The following is an 18,470-nucleotide window of genomic DNA, read 5'->3' as shown; positions in this document are numbered from 1 at the left end:
CATGCAAGCGACCCCCGCCGAGGGGTCGGAGGGGGGGGGACGAACCACCCCTCCCGGAACAAGATCTGCCTCAGGCTCCCCTCTCCTGCGGCGACGGGGGTTCCGGCCCTCGTGCTGCCGCGGAGGGGGAGGTGAAAACACCCCCTGAGGCAGAGGCGGGCTCTGAGGAGCCCGCGTTTACATTGGTCTCCGGAGCGCAGAAGGGAGGGGAAGAACCGGAGAGGGCAGAAGGTGGTGCCCTCACGGTAGATCCCCTCCCCGAAGTGCAACGGGGCCAAGAACCCGGTCCCCGACCCAGCATCGAGGGGCCGGTTCTGATGCGGAGGAAGGGGAAGGACCCGAAAGGGTGTATCCCCTTTCTCTAGGGGAGGGAGGGGAAGGACCCGAGAGGGTGGATCCCCTTCCTTCGAGGGAAGAGGACGGGCCTGAGACCGTGCCTCGGACCTCAAAGGAGGGACCCAGAGCGGGGACGACGAGACCGTCCGGCTCGGCGGTGTACGTCGAGCGCCCGTCTGCGCCCCCGAAATCGAGGGTGCAGACGGTCCCCGCCAGGGTCCCTCCGCCGATCTCTCCCGCCGCGTCCCCTGGGGGGGGGGGCGCTGGGAGAGTCGGTCAAAATTAAAATCAGACGCAACGCGCTCACCCACCAACGTGAGTGCGTTGTGCTTCTCCACCGCGAGGGGGGCGGTGGAGAACCGGAGGAGCGGGAGGAGGACTCGGAGTCCGCGTGTAGCGTGGGCTCGGAGAGTTTGTCCGCCCCTTCTCCGGACATCCCTGCGGCGGAGCTCCTGGATTTCTTGGATGCCACCATCCACCGCAGGGACAAGGTCCAGCTGGCCCTGGACAAATGGGGGGATTTCCAGAGAATCCTAAACTCTGTGAGATCCTTCCTCAGGGCCAGCCACGCCAGCAAAACTTCGGGCACGAGCGTGCACATTCGTGCCCGAAAGTTTCACGACCAGTTGGTGAACTTCGGGAGATCTCAGGATCTCCCGTGAGTGTCGCCAACTACACCTGACAGAGGACCATGTATCGCATCGGGACCGTGAACGTCAACGGATGCAAGGACCATTTCCGCAGGGCCCAGGTAATCTCCTTCCTGAAAAAAGGGGGTTACTCTGTGTGCTTCCTGCAGGAAACCCACTCCACCCCGCAGGCCGAGGCCAACTGGCTGCTGGAGTGGGGGGGGAGAGTGTCGTTCAGCCACCTCACCGAGTCATCTTGTGGGGTGGCGACGCTCTTCTCCGGGTCCTTTGTTCCCACGGTGCTCGATGTGGTCAACGTCGTGTCGGGCCGTCTGTTGCACCACCGGATCCGGGACGGGGACGCTACCGTTCACCTGGTGAACGCGTACGCCCCGTCCACGGGTCCGGCGAGGGTCCAGTTTTTCCGCCGGATGTCGGCCCACCTGAACACCATCGGCGCCGACGAGCTCGTGGTTCTCGGGGGTGACTTCAACTGCACCCTCGAGGCCGCGGACCGGGTGGGGCGCGAGCCCTACCCGCTCTCGTCGGCCGCCCTGTGAGAGCTGATCGCTCGGCTCTCTCTGGTCGACATCTGGCGGTGGCAACACCCGGACGCCTCGGCCTTCACCTTCACCCGGGTGAGGGAGGGGCGGGTGTCTCAGTCCCGGATCGACAGGTTCTACGTGTCGCGGAACCACGCTCATTGCGTTCGCTCCTCCGACATCAGGCCGGCGCCGTTCACGGACCACAACCTGGTGGCCGTGACGGTGGCCGTGGTGCCAGCTAGGCACTTCTCAGCCTACTGGCACTTTAACAACAGCCTGTTGGAGGACGAGCGCTTTGAGCGGTCTTTCCGGGACTTTTGGACGGTCTGGCACGGCAGGCGATCTCGCTTCCCCACCTGGCGTCAGTGGTGGGACGTGGGGAAAGCGCAGATCAAGGTCCTCTGTCAAGAGTACACGAGGGGCGCGAGCAGGCGGAGGGACTCGCGGATCGAGCGGCTGGAAAGGGATCTGCTCGATCTGGAGAGCCGCCTGGCTCGCGGGGACCAACTCGAGCAGAGCGCGTACGAGGAGAAGAAGTGCACCCTGCGGGACCTGCAGCTCCAGCGGTCCCGGGGGGCATTTGTGCGCTCGCGCGTCCAGTTCCTCCGGGAGATGGACCGCGGCACACACTTCTTCTACGCGTTGGAGAAAAAGAAGGGAGACCGCAAGAACATCACCTGCCTCCTGGCAGACGACGGCTCCCTTCTGACGGATCCGGAGAGCGTGAACGAGAGAGCCAGGGCTTTCTACTCTGCCCTCTTCTCTCCGGATCCCGTCGACTCCGACGCGTGCAGGGTTCTGTGGGATGGGCTTCCCACGGTCGGCGAGGGCGTCCGGGACGAGTTCGAGGGCCAGCTGACCCTGGCCGAGCTCTCCGACGCCCTCGGTCAGATGCCCTATAACAAATCGCCGGGCATCGACGGGCTGACCGTGGAGTTCTACAAGAAGTTTTGGGACTTGCTGGGGCCCGCCTTTGCGCGGGTCCTGGCGGAAGCCTACGAGACCGGGGAGATGCCCCTTTCGATGAGGCGGGCGGTCATCACGCTCCTGCCCAAGAAGGGGGATCTCCGCTGCCTAAAGAACTGGCGCCCGGTCTCGCTGCTATGCACGGACTATAAAATCGTGGCCAAGGCCACCTCCCTGAGGCTCAAGTCCGTGCTGGCAGACGTGATCCACCCCGACCAGTCCTACACGGTCCCGAACCGGACGATCTTCGATAACATCTTCCTGGTTCGGGACCTCCTGCACTACTGCAGGAGGACCGGTCGGTCGGTCGCCTTCCTGTCGCTGGATCAGGACCGGGTGGATCACGAGTATCTCTTCGGAACCCTGCAAGCGTTCGGATTCGGGCCGCGTTTCGTCGGCCTGTTCCGGATGCTGTACGCCTCTGCCGAGTGCCTCGTGAAGGTCAACTGGTCCCTGACCGCGCCCCTCGCGTTTGGGAGAGGAGTGCGTCAGGGCTGCCCTCTGTCCGGTCAACTGTACGCGCTGTGCATCGAGCCCTTCCTCTGCCTCCTTCGCAGGAGGCTCACGGGGTTGGCGCTCGGCGCGTCGGACACGAGGGTGGTCCTGTCGGCCTACGCCGACGACGTGCTCCTGGTGGCCTCCGACCCGGTCGACCTGGAGAGGATGCCGAGCTGCCAGAGCGTCTACTCTGCCGCTTCCTCTGCCAGGATCAACTGGGACAAGTGCTCCGGGTTACTGGTGGGTCCTTGGCGGGTGGACTCCCTCCCTGTCGCGCTCCAGCAGTTCAAGTGGAGCGCGGACAGTTTTAAATATCTGGGAGTCCACCTGAGCCCCGCGGAGACCTCGGTCGCAGCCAACTGGGTGGAGTTGGAGGACAAGGTGGCTGCTAGGCTGAGGTCGTGGTCGGGTCTGCTAAAACTGCTTTCCTTCAGGGGACGGGCTTTAGTGATTAACCAACTGGTGGCGTCGATGCTTTGGCATCGACTCACCGTCCTGAGCCCGCCCCCTGAGTTTGTGTCCAGGGTCCAGAGGAAGCTGACGGACTTCTTCTGGGCCGGAAAGCACTGGGTCTCTGCGGCGGTTCTGAGCCTCCCTCTGGCCGAGGGAGGCCAAGGGTTGGTGTGCATCAAGAGCCAGGTGCACACCTTCCGCCTCCAGACGCTGCAGAGATTCCTGTACGCAGACCCGGCCCCGCAGTGGTGCACGCTGGCGTCCCTCCTGCTGCGCCAGCTGCACGACCTGGGCTACGACCGGCAGCTCTTTTGGATCGACCTCCGGGGAATCCGTCTCCCCGAGCTGCCGGTCTTTTACCAGGACCTGCTCAGGACCCGGAGCATGTTTAACATCGGCCGAGACGCCGTTCCGACCGAGGGCGAGGGACTCCTGCTGGAGCCCCTGCTGCACAACCCCCACCTGGGTGCGCAGGCGTTGGAGTCCCCCTCGGTGCGGCGCGCGCTGATCTCGGCCAAGGTGACCAGAGTCTGGGATCTCCTGGATCGCGAGCTGTCGGAGTGGCTGACGCCCGAGTCGCTCGTCGCCAGGGCGGCTCGGGCGACCGTCAGGACGGCCGGCCGCGCGATCCGGGAGTGCAAAGCAGCGTTGCACCCAGACTCTGTCAGGTATCTCGAGGGAGTTCTCAGGACCGGGGAGCCACCTTCCATCCCCCCCCCTGCCCCCGGCTCTCCGGTCCTGCTGATCGAACCCAAGGCCCGAGCCCCCCCTCGGCCTCCCCTCGAGAACAACCTGAGCAGGATCTCGCGGTTCTCCTCGACGCCCCTCCGATCGGCGTCGAGGAGGACCCTGTACGCGATGACGCTCCACACCCTCCACTTTCTCGCCCTCGTCTCCCGCCGAGACACCGCTTGGCGGGAGACCCTCCGACCACCGGAGGGCGTCGGTCCCCAGTGGGAGGCCCTGTACTCCCCGCTGGTCTCCAGGGGAGCTGGGGACTTGGGGTGGAGGGTCCTGCACGGAGCGCTCGCGTCAGGAGAGATCCTGCGTCACTTTACCGACTCGGACTGACCGCAGAAAGGGCATGCGGCGTCCGAGTCGGTAAAGTGACGCAGGATCTCTCCTGACGCGAGCGCTCCGTGCAGGACCTCCCACTGGGGACCGACGCCCTCCGGTGGTCGGAGGGTCTCCCGCCAAGCGGTGTCTCGGCGGGAGACGAGGGCGAGAAAGTGGAGGGTGTGGAGCGTCATCGCGTACAGGGTCCTCCTCGACGCCGATCGGAGGGGCGTCGAGGAGAACCGCGAGATCCTGCTCAGGTTGTTCTCGAGGGGAGGCCGAGGGGGGGCTCGGGCCTTGGGTTCGATCAGCAGGCCACATTTATTTTATTTGCGCCAGGCTGCAGCCGTTTTTTCTTTTATTGAAAAACCTTTTGCTGCAGTTCTGGCTGCATTTCTCCCCAACCCTCCTCATATTCGGGCACCCTGTTCATGGCTCCACCAAGAAGAGGGACCTCCTCGTGAATCTGCTCCTGGCTCTTGCTAGACTCGCCATCTACAAGACCAGGAAGCGTAAGATGATCGGGGAGGGTCTCTTTGACTGTGGGGCCATGTTCAGGGCCCTAGTCCGATCCCGGGTTAAGTTGGAGCACACCCACGCGGAGTCCGCTGGCGACATGGCCACCTTTGTCGACCAGTGGGCTCTGGGGGGCGTGCTCTGTTCCACCTCCCCTTTTGTTATAAAGATTTAATTTACAGTCCCTTTTTCTGGTCTTTTCTGTTTATTAGTTAAGGCCTAGTCCTTGTTGGCACCCCTATTTTAGGGGTGCTAAATTGAATTTCTTCTCCGGCCGCCTTTGGGCGGCCGGTGCACCGACTGCCACTGGGCGGTCGGTGTAGTCCGGCCTACTAGGCTTTAAATAGGACTACTACTACTACTACTAATAATAATAATAATAATAATAATAATAATAATAATAATAATAATAATAATTCTGTAACGTGATATTCTGCAATGTGATATTCTGCAATGTGATATTTTATAATGTAATATTCTGTAATGTGATATTCTGCAATGTGATATTCTGCAATGGGATATTTGATGTGATGTTCTGCAATGTGATATTTTATAATGTGATAATCTGCAATGTGATATTCTGTAATGTGATATTTTATAATGTGATATTCTGTAATGTGATAGTCTGTAATGTGATACTTTGTGCTGTGATATTTTGTAGCAATTGTAAGTCGCAATGGATAAGAGCATCTGCTAAAAAATAAATAATAGTAAATAAATAATGATAATGTTATCTGTTAAACCTGGAGTGGAATGACGGTGCTCCAGGACCGGGATTGAAACACCCCTGCATCGGGGTCTATACAATTTCCCTTTCAATTACGACACACACACAATGTAATAATTACTATGGGAGTTGATGCACCTTTAATGAACTACTGTGGGGTTGCAGAAATAAACTTGAACTTCAATGGGAATCGAATCCCAGGTAACCCCACGTGTGCAATCGCACTCATGTTAAGATTCTTAGTGTTCCTGTACTTGTATGAATGGGAGCGCTATCTTCAAACAACAACATCACCTTTTAATATGGATCACAGCTCATGATTCTCAACAACACACCGAAGAAGACTGCACCTGTTCAAATCCTTTTTCACAGACACGTTTATTATTATTATTTAAATGTACCATTATTCAAATACAGTGATTATTATTAGTAATACAGCAAAAGATGTGTTTTATATGATATCATAATAATATACAAGATGTTTAGAATACTACAAAGAAAAAAAAAAGATTTGTGGGCGTGCAGCATGAGAGGCTTGCTTGAATTTGAGTCCAGCTGTTTAAAGTTCATTTCAATACAAATGGGTAATATTTGACATGAACTGTCTCTCATTACTGTGTATTTGGTAAATGCATGCAGACTGGCACATCATTACAATGGTATTATGCATAGTTACGAAGTGCTTAGTGTGGATGTGTTTTTGCACGATATATGCAAGTACACAGCTGTATCAGCAAAGGGTTACGGTTAATGTTAGGGATAGGGTTATATCGAGCACAGAGATTTCCACAGTACGTGCATTGTAACAATGCATAATAACATTGGAATTGTGTTACACATGTATTTACTAACTATTATGTAAATGCACAATGAATTGGACTTGGAATTGAAAGAGTATCTCTCTCTCTCTCTCTCTCTCTCTCTCTCTCTCTCTCTCTCTCTCTGGCTGTATTTAAAGATGAGCGCGGTGCTTTGTGGAGCCCGTCACAGATTGAGCGATGCGTACTCCGTCTGAGAAGAAAGAGAAAGGGTTCAGGTGTTACAGGACAGCACAGGGTTACACTGCAAGCCTCATATTTAAATACATTGTAGTTTACATTAAGAACAGTAATACTACAAGGATGCAGCAAGTTAGGATCACAAGTTATATCTACAATGGCATATTAGTTGTGCAATAATGTATTGGTTACATATTACTGCACACAAGCCACGTAGTAATTAGACACACAAGTGTGTGCTACATATAGCAGGTATTTTGTTTTTATTTCCTATCTTCTATAAATGTATTGACTATGATTTCTCAACTAGTTGAGAATCCCTATCTGCATTAATAATCCCTCTTTTCTACTTTCACCTGAAGAGACCTTTGAGGTCTTGAAAGCCTGTGATTAATTATTGTTCAGTTAGTCCAATAAAAGGTATCGCCTCTCCTTCTCTTTGTCTATCAATAAATAAATAAAACCCTGAATCAGATTGATTACCGAGTAATCCTGGACTGTTCTGTGTCGGGCGGGGCGCTGGGGACGGCAGGGCGCGTCGCTGGACTTGTGATCTATAGATTGTAAAAAAACAAACATGTTATTATAATAAGACTTTATAGTTCAGTAAAAATACAATCAAATAAATATAGCTGACTTTTTATATATTATTATTATTTAGTCATTTAGCAGACACTTTTATCCAAAGCGACTTAAGTCTAGGGGGTGAACTATGCATCATCAACAACTGCTGCTGCTGCTGCTGCTGCAGAGTCACTTCCAATAGGACCTCGTTTGTTTTACGTCTCATCCGAAGGACGGAGCACAAGGAGGTTCAGTGACTTGCTCAGGGTCACACACACACACACACACACACACCACACACACACACACACAGTGAGTCAGTGGCTGAGCTGGGAGTTGAACTTGGAACTTCTAATTGTAGTAATACTTCATAGTTCAGTAAAAATGCAATAATCAGGGTCTAGTGTATAAGATATGAATGATATGCGGATATTTCTAATGCAGAAACACCAGCGATCACAAAGAGAATATCCAGCAGTTACCGGTTTTAGTTTTATGAAGTCTTCTGTAAACACACGCCACAGACACCAGGACCAGAATTAGCAGGAGAACGGCAGGCAGTCCGTAAAACAACACAGGAACGCAATCTGAAACAAAACATGCGCCACAGATATTAACAATACACATTATAATGTGTTATTATTATTATTATTATTATTATTATTATTATTATTATTATTATTATTATTATTATTATTATTGTGTTTTTAATTGTGTGTTCTTAAACAGAATATGCAAAAGCAGCTTTTTTACATTGCAAGTTTTTTATGCTGAGATTTCAAATAATGACCCTTCAGCTGCGTAATTCACCTTGCCTTCGGTGTGACGCGGAGACTTTTTCTGTGACGTTGTTGACGTTGTAAGCCTCGCACTTTACAGCGCCGCTGTTCCATTGATCCGCACTGATTGTGACGTAGCTGCGCACGCTATAGGACCCGTCGGGTTCGATCTCTCCCTCCTCCGCGCTGCCCGGCGCGGCTGCCCCGGAGACGTGTCTCTCACCAAACACAGCACCGGAATCGGCTCGGTCCAGTCCGAATCGCCTTCAAACAGACCCGGAGAGTATAACTCCACACTCGGGACAGTCAGCGGGTCTTTGAGTAAACACATACATTGTAAGTTTAGTAACCATGAAAAACAAAGTGAAGTAGCTGACGTCAGGGATCAAATGTTATCGTTACTCTTCACACCGCTCACTTTCTGCTGTTCACTCTCATTGTAAACCCAAAGCGTGTCTTATTATCCTCCGATTATAATTTAGAAAGATGCATCATCATCATCATCATCATCATCATCATCATCATCATCATCATCATCATCATCATCACATAATGCTTGATTTAATTTGTCCGTTTTTGTCTCAATGTAAAACAGGGTAATTAGGGCCCGAGTGAAAGACCGTCAAAGACCATCGAATAATTTATAGGATGCTGTGTAGTCCAGTGGTTAAAGAAAAGGGCTTGTAACCAGGAGGTCCCCGGTGCAAATCCCACCTCAGCCACTGACTTATTGTGTGACCCTGAGCAAGTCACTTAACCTCCTTGTGCTCCGTCTTTCGGGTGAGAGGTAGTTGTAAGGGACTCTGCAGCTGATGCTTAGTTCACACACCCTAGTCTCTGTAAGTCACCTTGGATAAAGTCGTCTGCTAAATAAACTAATAATAATTTGGGTGTTTTTTGTTTGTTTTTTTTGTCATTTTTTTTAACATATTAGGCGTTTTGGATTGCAAAGGGTTAAACGTTTTATAACGAGGGATTCCGAATATGAAAATTCAAATTATGGAACTTCGGATGATTCTATTGCCAACACTTTGAACGCATTTTATAGATCCCTTCCTTTGTCCAATATTTAAGAATGTTTTTTTATAGAACCTACAAAAAATAGGGTTAAAATTGCAAAAGGATTACTGCACGGTACCCTTGTACAAATAAGAACATACGAAAGTTTACAAACGAGAGGAGGCCATTCGGCCCATCTTGCTCGTTTGGTTGTTAGTAGCTTATTGATCCCAGAATCTCATCAAGCAGCTTCTTGAAGGATCCCAGGGTGTCAGCTTCAACAACATTACTGGGGAGTTGGTTCCAGACCCTCACAATTCTCTGTGTAAAAAAGTACCTCCTATTTTCTGTTCTGAATGCCCCTTTATCTAATCTCCATTTGCGACCCCTGGTCGTCCTTCTTTCTTTTTTAAGGTCAAAAAAGTTCCTTGGGTCGACATTGTCTATACCTTTTAGGATTTTGAATGCTTGAATTAGATCACCATGTAGTCTTCTTTGATCAAGACTGAATAGATTCAATTCTTTTAGCCTGTCTGCATACGACATGCCTTTTAAACCCGGGATATTTCTGGTTGCTATTCTTTGCACTCTTTCTAGAGCAGCAATATCCTTTTTGTAACGAGGTGACCAGAACTGAACACAATATTCTAGGTGAGGTCTTACTCATGCATTGTAAAGTTTTAACATTACTTCCCTTGATTTAAATTCAACACTTCTTTCAATATATCCGAGCATCTTGTTGGGTTAGGTTACCAGGGTACATTTGTGCGGCAATTTTGCAGCTGTCCCCCTGTGATTTTCCCATCGTTATGCTCTGTATTTACCATAGTTTACCCTGCTTTGCCAGATTTTTTTTTTATTAATACCCTTTACCATACTTCACTGTGCTTCACAATGCTTGCCTGTGCTTTATCATGCTTTCTCTGTGCTTTATTACAATTTGCTGGGCTTTGACCTATGAGAATCTTTTAGTTTAGCATGTTTTGTAACATGCCTTACCATACCTCTCTGTGTTTTGCAATGCTTCCCTATGCTTTACCAGACCTCTCTGTGCTTTACAATGCTTCCCTGTGCTTTACCATACCTATCTGTGCTTCACAATGCTCCCCTATGCTTTACCAGACCTCTCTGTGCTTTACAATGCTTCCCTGTGTTTTACCATACCTCTCTGTGCTTTACAATGCTCCCCTATGCTTTACCAGACCTCTTTGTGCTTTACAATGCTTCCCTATGCTTTACCAGACCTCTCTGTGCTTTACAATGCTTCCCTATGCTTTACCATACCTCTCTGTGCTTTACAATGCTTCCCTATGTTAAGCGCTGCTATGTTTTAACGATGGTACTTTTGTAAGGGAATAATGACATGCATTTTCAGACACGCTGTTGCTTAATCAGCATAGAGACATCTATTCCAATGGTCTATATTTTCAGACACAATGCCTATCTAAAGCTGAGTGAACACGGAACCGCTCTGCGGCTTGGAGCTTGGTTTCAGGAGACTGTAGTTTTCAGGTCACTGCGAGACACACCAGGCAGGGAGACTTGGGGTTTGATACAGCAAACCTCAAACCTGGTCTCCCGGTCTCCTGGAACCAGGTTTCAAGCCACATGGTCCTGAAAAAGTGGCTTCGTGTTCCCCCCCCCCCGCTTCACATCAACAAGTTACGCCCTTGCCCAGCCATCGAAACCCCATTCGCCATACTTCAAAACAGCTCAAAACGGATTCCTCCTTCCAGAACCGAGTTACTCTAACGGTACTTACCTGATACAACGAGTTTGGTGCTGGACCCGGGTATGAACAGGAGAGCTACTGCTCTCGCTATACAGAAATACACGGCCGAGTCGTTTCTGTGGAGGTCCGCAATGGTTAAATTATACTGTCCGTTCTTGCTGTCGAGTGTTCCGGAATACCGACCCTCTTTTAAATAAACACTGCTCAGGGATGTGACGATCTGGATTCGCCCATCCGGCTCCTGTCGGTACCAGGTAACGCCATATACATAAGAGTTTATTTTACTTGGATCAACTCCGCATTTCAGCGTGATATTCCCGCCCGTTTTCGCATCGTCAACAACGGGTTCCGCCAGCCCATCTGAAAAACAACATAAATAAAACCAAATCAGTGATTATGGAAGCATCGCAAATGCGTGATTTAGAAGCGCAGACGGTCTTTTTTTATCGGATCTGCTCGGAGCAGCAGCCCGGACTGTCGGGTCGAACCAGCGGAACCAGTTCCAGAAAAGGAGAGGGGGACGGGTTCGCCGAATCGGATTGTCTGGGACGGGTCGGATCGCTCTCACAAAATCACACCTGAAACAACGTAGGTTTAATGTCTCAAGTTTGTGGTGTTGTTGCTTCTATCCTTACTTTTACGCACAAGCAAATAATGACAATATTGATTCATAAACTCCAAGAATTTAGCTCAAAGAGCAAGCTGCCCTCTCCAGTCCATATATACTGATAACATAAACATCTACGCGATTATCAAAAACAAACACTAACACAAAGATCTATCTGTATATACATACAAAATAATATATTTGATCTGAAATCTAATCTAAGGATGACATTTTTTTAAAACTATTATTCAGTTTGCCATATACACATCGTTTTTATTTGAAAAAAAGTCAAATTCAAATTAAATTCAAATAAATACATATCGACCAAGTACTGCATCGGTCACCAGGCGTTAAATATTTATACACTATATCAAATTCTGTAAGAGAAAATCCATTTCTCAACTTTCATTTCGTGTTTACTTAAACGTATTAATTTGCTGCAAAAATAAATCCACTTTATAAAATGCAATATATATATATTAGAATGGGCCTTCAGCTCTCAGCACGCTGAGCAATCAAACTCAAAAGCCAGACGATAGAAAAGGATGCCCTTGCAGTTTTACATTATATCAGATTCTCAGCTAAAATCAATTTTTCAACTTTCATTTCGTATTTACTTAAACCTAGTCATACTTTGCTGCAAAAGATGAGCTCTTTGAAATCCCTATTGTAAAATGAAATGATATCTATACATATCTATCTAAATATATCAAATCAATGTTAGAATAATCGGATACTTACAGTGAGCGACCAAAACCAAAAGGCAGCCGATAGAACAGAATGCCATCGCTCCTGGAGTCCGAAGCGCAGTGTGATTGAATACGCGCCGTGCAGCCCGCAGTAAACAGCACCACTGTGCTTTCAACATTGAAACGAGATCTGCTGCGCTTGCATTCGGGGCGGGTCTCTCAGCTCGCTCGGTGATGTTTAAACCAACTGTGTGGGCGTCGGCATTGCTCAGAGCGGATCACAAAGCAACGGGACCGGCATGGTCCTAAATACGAGTATATAAAAGTGTGCAACTTTGCAGAAGTGTTTGGGAAGCCGGTATGCAGAATACATCTGTTGCTTAGAAGAATGTGAGTGCGTTCACGAAGATCATTCTGCGCAGATAGAATTAACAAATGCTGGTTCATAAAGTCGAATGAAACCTGCTGAATAATGTTACGTTAATTATTGAATTACACACTGCTTTGTAGTTTCCCATATACTTAACGAAAAACTGACAAAAATTGAAAGAAATTGACTCCTATTGCACAGCAGTTTCACCCATTCCAGGTTTTACTACCAGCTTGATTAGCCACGATGTGTAGGTAACAAGCTCAGGTGTGTCTGATTAGGGACATGTTTATCACTGAATGGAGCCGGTCTGCGTTACAGTGGCGATCATCGCTCTGCCACACTGAAACGAGAGAGAGAGAGAGAGAAGAAATCAATACAGAATATGGTACTATGTGCTGTACGATACATCCTGATATTATTATTATTATTATTATTATTATTATTATTATTATTATTAATTCGTCATTTAGCAGACACCTTTATCCAAAGTGGCTTACAGAGACTAGGGGGCGAATTATACATCATCAACAACTGCTGCTGCTGCAGAGTCACTTCCAATAGGACTTGTTTGTTTTACGTCTCATCCGAAGCCCCTATATGTAATCCTGCATGATATCTAGGTAAACGGTTGCAGCTGCCTTATTACTTGCAGCTGCCCCTCGTTTACCTGTCAAATCAATACGGTCTTACAACAGAGTCTCGCTTCCTTCCAGGCTGACCCAATTTCCGGTCCTGGAAACGAACTGTCAGGCCAGCCCTTCCAGATACTTCTCCTCCCATTCTTTTGCGCCCTCACAGGTCGGGAGGAAGATTTATCACCAGAACTCATTGTATTTCTGTCACATAACCCACCGCTCAGAGTGGAGCCGAAGGAACACTCGGCTAAATCTACCTTTCCCATTACTCCCCCCTCCCGGGAAAAATAATCCGCATTTTGGTGGTCTTTCCCCGCACGGTGTACCATGTGGTACATGAAGGGCTGCAACGCCAGATACCACCGAGTTATCCGGGCATTGCTGTCCTTCATTGTGCTTAACCACTTGAGTGGGGCGTGGTCTGTGACCAGATCAAATGAGTTTCCCAGCAGGTAGTATCGTAAAGAGTGAGTAGCCCATTTAATGGCCAAACACTTTTTTTCGACTACGGAGTAGTTACGTTCCCGAGGTAACATTTTTTTGCTCAGGTACAATATCGGGTGTTCTACTCCAGCTACTTTTTGGGACAAGACTGCACCCAAACCTACATCCGATGCGTCGGTGTGGAGGATGAATCTCTTGGTGAAATCTTGGGTAATAAGACTCTAGGGGTATTTTTCTCTTTAATATCTTAGAAGCCTTGGGCGGGTGTCTCCAGCATCCTGTAAACACAGGGCTGGATACTGCCAACAAGGGTAGCTAATCCTTGCCAGCCTCAATGGGGTCTCTTTCCTCCTGTCAGCTGTCTCTCCAGGCTGTCACAAGGTCTTTCCCTTGTTGCCAGCTGCACTATTCACAGCAGTCAATGGACATATTCAGAGCTTCATGATTTCCATTACATGAGAGTAGATGTTAAAACTTCATGTTGATTTGAACTCGGCTCTTGCCAAGATAAGCATCAACTAAGACATAGCTTTACAGTAAACTAATGTGATCCATCTGTGTCTCCATCCATTGCCTTTCCTTCCATATGATGATGTAGATATCCTTCTGCCTGATGATGATGGCTGAAGTGTAATGGTGGCTCCAGGGATCAGCTTAGTAGCAGGGATAGAGTAGCTGCTATTGCCGCTGATTGCAAACACTTAGATTGTCTTTTTTTCATATACCACATTGACAGCGTTCATAAGATGTGTAAAAGAACAGAGATTTACTTTCACTGCAGAAAAAGATAAATTGCACAAGCCAATTCATACTATATTTACATTTCTTCAGGCAGATTGATTTGTAACAGTGATTAAACAAGAATATATTCAGGCTGGCTTTACAGTGGATTAAGGCACGCGTATTGACCAAGAGGGGTGTCAAACAGTGATGTCACAATATAGTATTTTACCTGGCCCATATATATATATATATATATATATATATATATATATATATATATATATATATATACATATATATACACACATATATATATATATATATATATATATTTTTTTTTAAGGTGACAGATGCTCATGAGGATTTTGGCCAACTTTGAGCCCTGTCAACATGTGAGCAGAAGTTCTGACAATATTGTACAAGCTATGAAGTCTGCGTGTATAGTTAAAGTGAACAAAATAATCAATAATCTCCAATTTGCAAAGTAACAGTTTTATTACAACAGTGAAAGCCATTGTGTGCTTGTTTATGAACCTTGACAGAAATTAATGTTTTAATAATTAGTTTTACTAAACACATAATGGTACTTCAACCGGATCCCTGATATTTGTATCCAGTTCATCGGTTCCAAAGCAGGAACCGGGTCCCCGATTTCAAAGGAACTGGTTCGCTTATCTCTATTGCTATCCACAGCATGGCGCAAGCAAAGAAGGTATGTTGGCAATATTCCATAATAGTAAGCATTTTATGTATGTATCTACATGTTGATTATACCAGTGACTGGGGTTTAATTATTTTCGTTTTAAAAATTATTTCTCTGTAATTCTTGGAACTAGTGGAATTAAATGTAATTAATAAGTGATGTTAATTAAACAGCATTGTTAGTCAGCACTAATGATATTTTTTATTATTATTATTTTCTGTGGCAAAGGGGCAATGACTAAGCTCAGCTGATCCTTAGGGGGCATTGTTACAAAAAAGGTTGAGAAACACTGAGCTAGACAGACAGACAAGGGTGTCCTTAATTACATGAGCCCTATGTTTGATACATTCCATTATAAGGATTTGTTTTAAATCATGGCTATTATATATTTACTATGAGTCCAATATAAATTCAGCTTACACCCAGAACTGGAGAAAAAAGACATGGAGGTTCATGCATTCAGAAGAAATGTGTTATTTCAATACTTGTATTTATTTTTAATGGCAGAGCTCTTTGCACTGTTGATACAGCAGCAGTAGCAGATCTGACAGGAAAATCCCTACTGGCACACCTTCCTCCATAGCCCTGTGCTGACTCACGGGTTCAAAATGTTGTTTATGTCACTATTGACCTCCTCCAGTTTTGCTAGTTGTAATGATACAGTTTCCACCAGCTTGTGCTCTTTAAGTTGGACGCCCTTCATGAAGTTTTTTGGCATTTAAACCAATCTGCACGGCATCCCAAACTACAAACACTCCAGCAGCAACACCTCCGACTACTCTGCCTGCACCTTTGAGCACCACAGGAGCGACATCATCAATCAGGCCTGCACCAGCAACAGCAGCATTATCAATCAGGCATGCAGCAACACGTCCACCAGCAGCACCAACAGCAGAAGCACCAACAGCAGGAACACCACTCAGGTTTACACCATCAGCAACACCAGCATCAAGACTTACAGCAACATCAATAACAGCATCTGCAGCAGCAACAACAGCAGGAACACCACTCAGGTTTACACCATCAGCAACACCAGCATCAAGACTTACAGCAACATCAATAACAGCATCTGCAGCAGCACCAACAGCAGGAACTCCACTCAGGTTTACACCATCAGCAACACCAGCATCAAGACTTACAGCAACATCAATAACAGCATCTGCAGCAGCAACAACAGCAGGAACACCACTCAGGTTTACACCATCAGCAACACCAGCATCAAGACTTACAGCAACATCAATAACAGCATCTGCAGCAGCAACCACAGCAGCATCAACCAGGCATGCAGCAACAGCAGCAGCAGCAGCAGAACAAAGAAGTGTTTTAACAATGCCTGTTAAAGCAGCGTCCTCTTTATTCCAATTACATTCTGGGAGTGCAATGTTGCACAATTTACCAAGTGCTTTGGGTTTAGTGTGAATTATTTTCACTATTTCCATTACTTTCTTGTTATCATTGCCATCAATTACATACTTTACTATTCCTGCGCCAACATTGGTGGCTCCACCAGCTGCAGCAGTCACAGTCCCTGCAATGTACAGTCCAAGGGAGGCCTATCCCCACAATGGTCAGGACCCCCCCGACTACGCCAGCAAAGCTCCCTGCAGTCCTAGCGATGGTACAGTCCCTGTCCACCTTGTCCAGCTCATCAGCAATCCCATTGAGTTCTCTGAGGAGTTTTTTCAATTTCCTGCTTCTCCTTTTCATACTCCTTGACAAAGTCTTTCAGTAACTCGATTCTTCTGCAGGCCCCTTCAGGCTTCATGATGCAAAGACAGGTTCAGAATCATGTTACTTTACCACAGTGCTGCTGAGACAAACATCCATATATTATTCAAACTAATGTTTTATTGACGTATCTATACACAGAAATCAAATGTTGGTATTTACTGAAGCGTCCTAGAGGTCTCTGTGAGAGATCTATATAGATTTAAAGACCCAGTGTCATGGGATTTGATTTTTTTCAAAAACAGGAAAAAATAATATAAACAGGTCTCACTTGAACATATAATCACATTCATTTCACGCTACAATTAATCAAATTATACCCGGAAATACTCTGAGGGCTATCTCCATTTCCTGGTTTGGGGCTAGGTCTACTGTGACGGCATTCAGGGAGGAACCCATAGATTATTTGCATCTGTCAGTATGGCTGACAGCAACAGTTCCAGTAAGAGTAGCGTTATTTTATCAGTTTCTGACACATGTATGAATGTGAACGAAGTAGTAATGATGGATCTGACATAGAGGAAGAAAATGAGGATTGTCTCCCTGTGACGACGAGCGAATTAATCCGAATCAACAATCTTCCTCTCGACCGGTGAGGGCACTGTACAACAGGAACTGCGGGCTTTGTACTGAATGGTTGGGCAGTTCATTCCGGGGGCAGTCGGAAGCCATCCATTCAGGAAGAGGGCGGCGTTACGGTACCTGGAGTCATCACCCTAGTACGGTGAGCGAAGTTTCAGTCATGAATTGGAGGAGACATGATTGAACTAGCTATCGGAGGGGGCGTGGCTTAGGGTACTTTAGGGGGACGGGACGCCGTAATCGGTTCCTTTGTTGTGGTTAATGGGAGGAGACAAGGACGGAACCTTGAATGAAGTGTGGTTCCATTGATAAAAACGCTTGTGTTTGTCTTTGCCAGACGGCTGATACGAAGCCGGGAGCTGCAGCCAGAAGCCATCCTGGACCTGAACGCACAAAAGCACCATCACTCAGAGCACCGCACCTGCACCAGAGCACACAGTCTGGAGACGTGTTGTTTGTGACTGTGTTACGTGTTTTGTGTAAGAATTATTATTTTGGGACTGCAACCCCTTGTTTTGGCGCTGGCAATACCCATTGCTGGGTAGAGCCAGCTTTATTATTTGAGTCCAGTTTTCGCTGGCAATACCCATTGCTGGGTAGAGCCAGCTTTATTATTTAAAACTTCGTCAAGGATAATAAAGAACCTGACCTGTGAACTTCGTGTTTGTCCTTTGTCTGGAGCACCTTGAATCACCTGTACACCGGAGCACTGCAAACCACTTTGCCGCACTCCCATATCAATTTGAGCCATATGTCTCTGAATCTGAAGGGGCAAACTCCCACACCACGGACTGAGCAGAGGTACGGCAGATGTCTGTGGAAAATCAGCATCTTGGGGCTGGTGCTGCTGGCTCCTCCGGTAGCAGTGGTGGGGCTGCCGGCTCCTCTGGTAGCAGTGGTGGGGCTGGGGCTGCTGGCTCCTCCGGCAGTGGTGGTGGGGCTGGTGCTGGCACTCAAAGGGAGGCTGCGGCTGTGCTGGTTCCCTCTGTCGTGGCGGCTGTGCTGATTTGTGCAGTGCTTCCCTCAGCAGCATAAACAGGGGCTGCTGGGGAACACCAGCGTCCTGCCCTTCTCCCCCCCAGAAAAAATTGGGGGGGGTGAGCCTGCAACTCCTGACGGTGCCGAGCTCAAAAAACCTAGAGGCATCGAAGCGCCGAGGGGTGGAATCCTCAAGGCACCAAGGGTGTC

General features: G+C 48.0%; 1 long non-coding RNA gene across 1 annotated transcript; it reads right to left on the bottom strand.

Annotated features, from left to right (window-relative positions):
- Positions 1 to 6,140: 6,140 nt before the first annotated feature.
- Positions 6,141 to 12,795, bottom strand: LOC131705223 (uncharacterized). Its single transcript, XR_009310242.1, has 5 exons — positions 10,829 to 12,795; positions 8,099 to 8,382; positions 7,771 to 7,875; positions 7,208 to 7,278; positions 6,141 to 6,737 (listed from the first exon to the last, which is right to left on the bottom strand). It is a non-coding gene; the product is annotated as an uncharacterized LOC131705223 (long non-coding RNA).
- Between the last annotated feature and the right edge of the window lie 5,675 nt (positions 12,796 to 18,470).

The sequence above is a fragment of the Acipenser ruthenus genome, chromosome 35 (assembly GCF_902713425.1).
Source record: "Acipenser ruthenus chromosome 35, fAciRut3.2 maternal haplotype, whole genome shotgun sequence".
Classification (NCBI taxonomy): domain Eukaryota; kingdom Metazoa; phylum Chordata; class Actinopteri; order Acipenseriformes; family Acipenseridae; genus Acipenser; species Acipenser ruthenus.
This window is presented reverse-complemented; position numbering and strand designations above follow the sequence as displayed.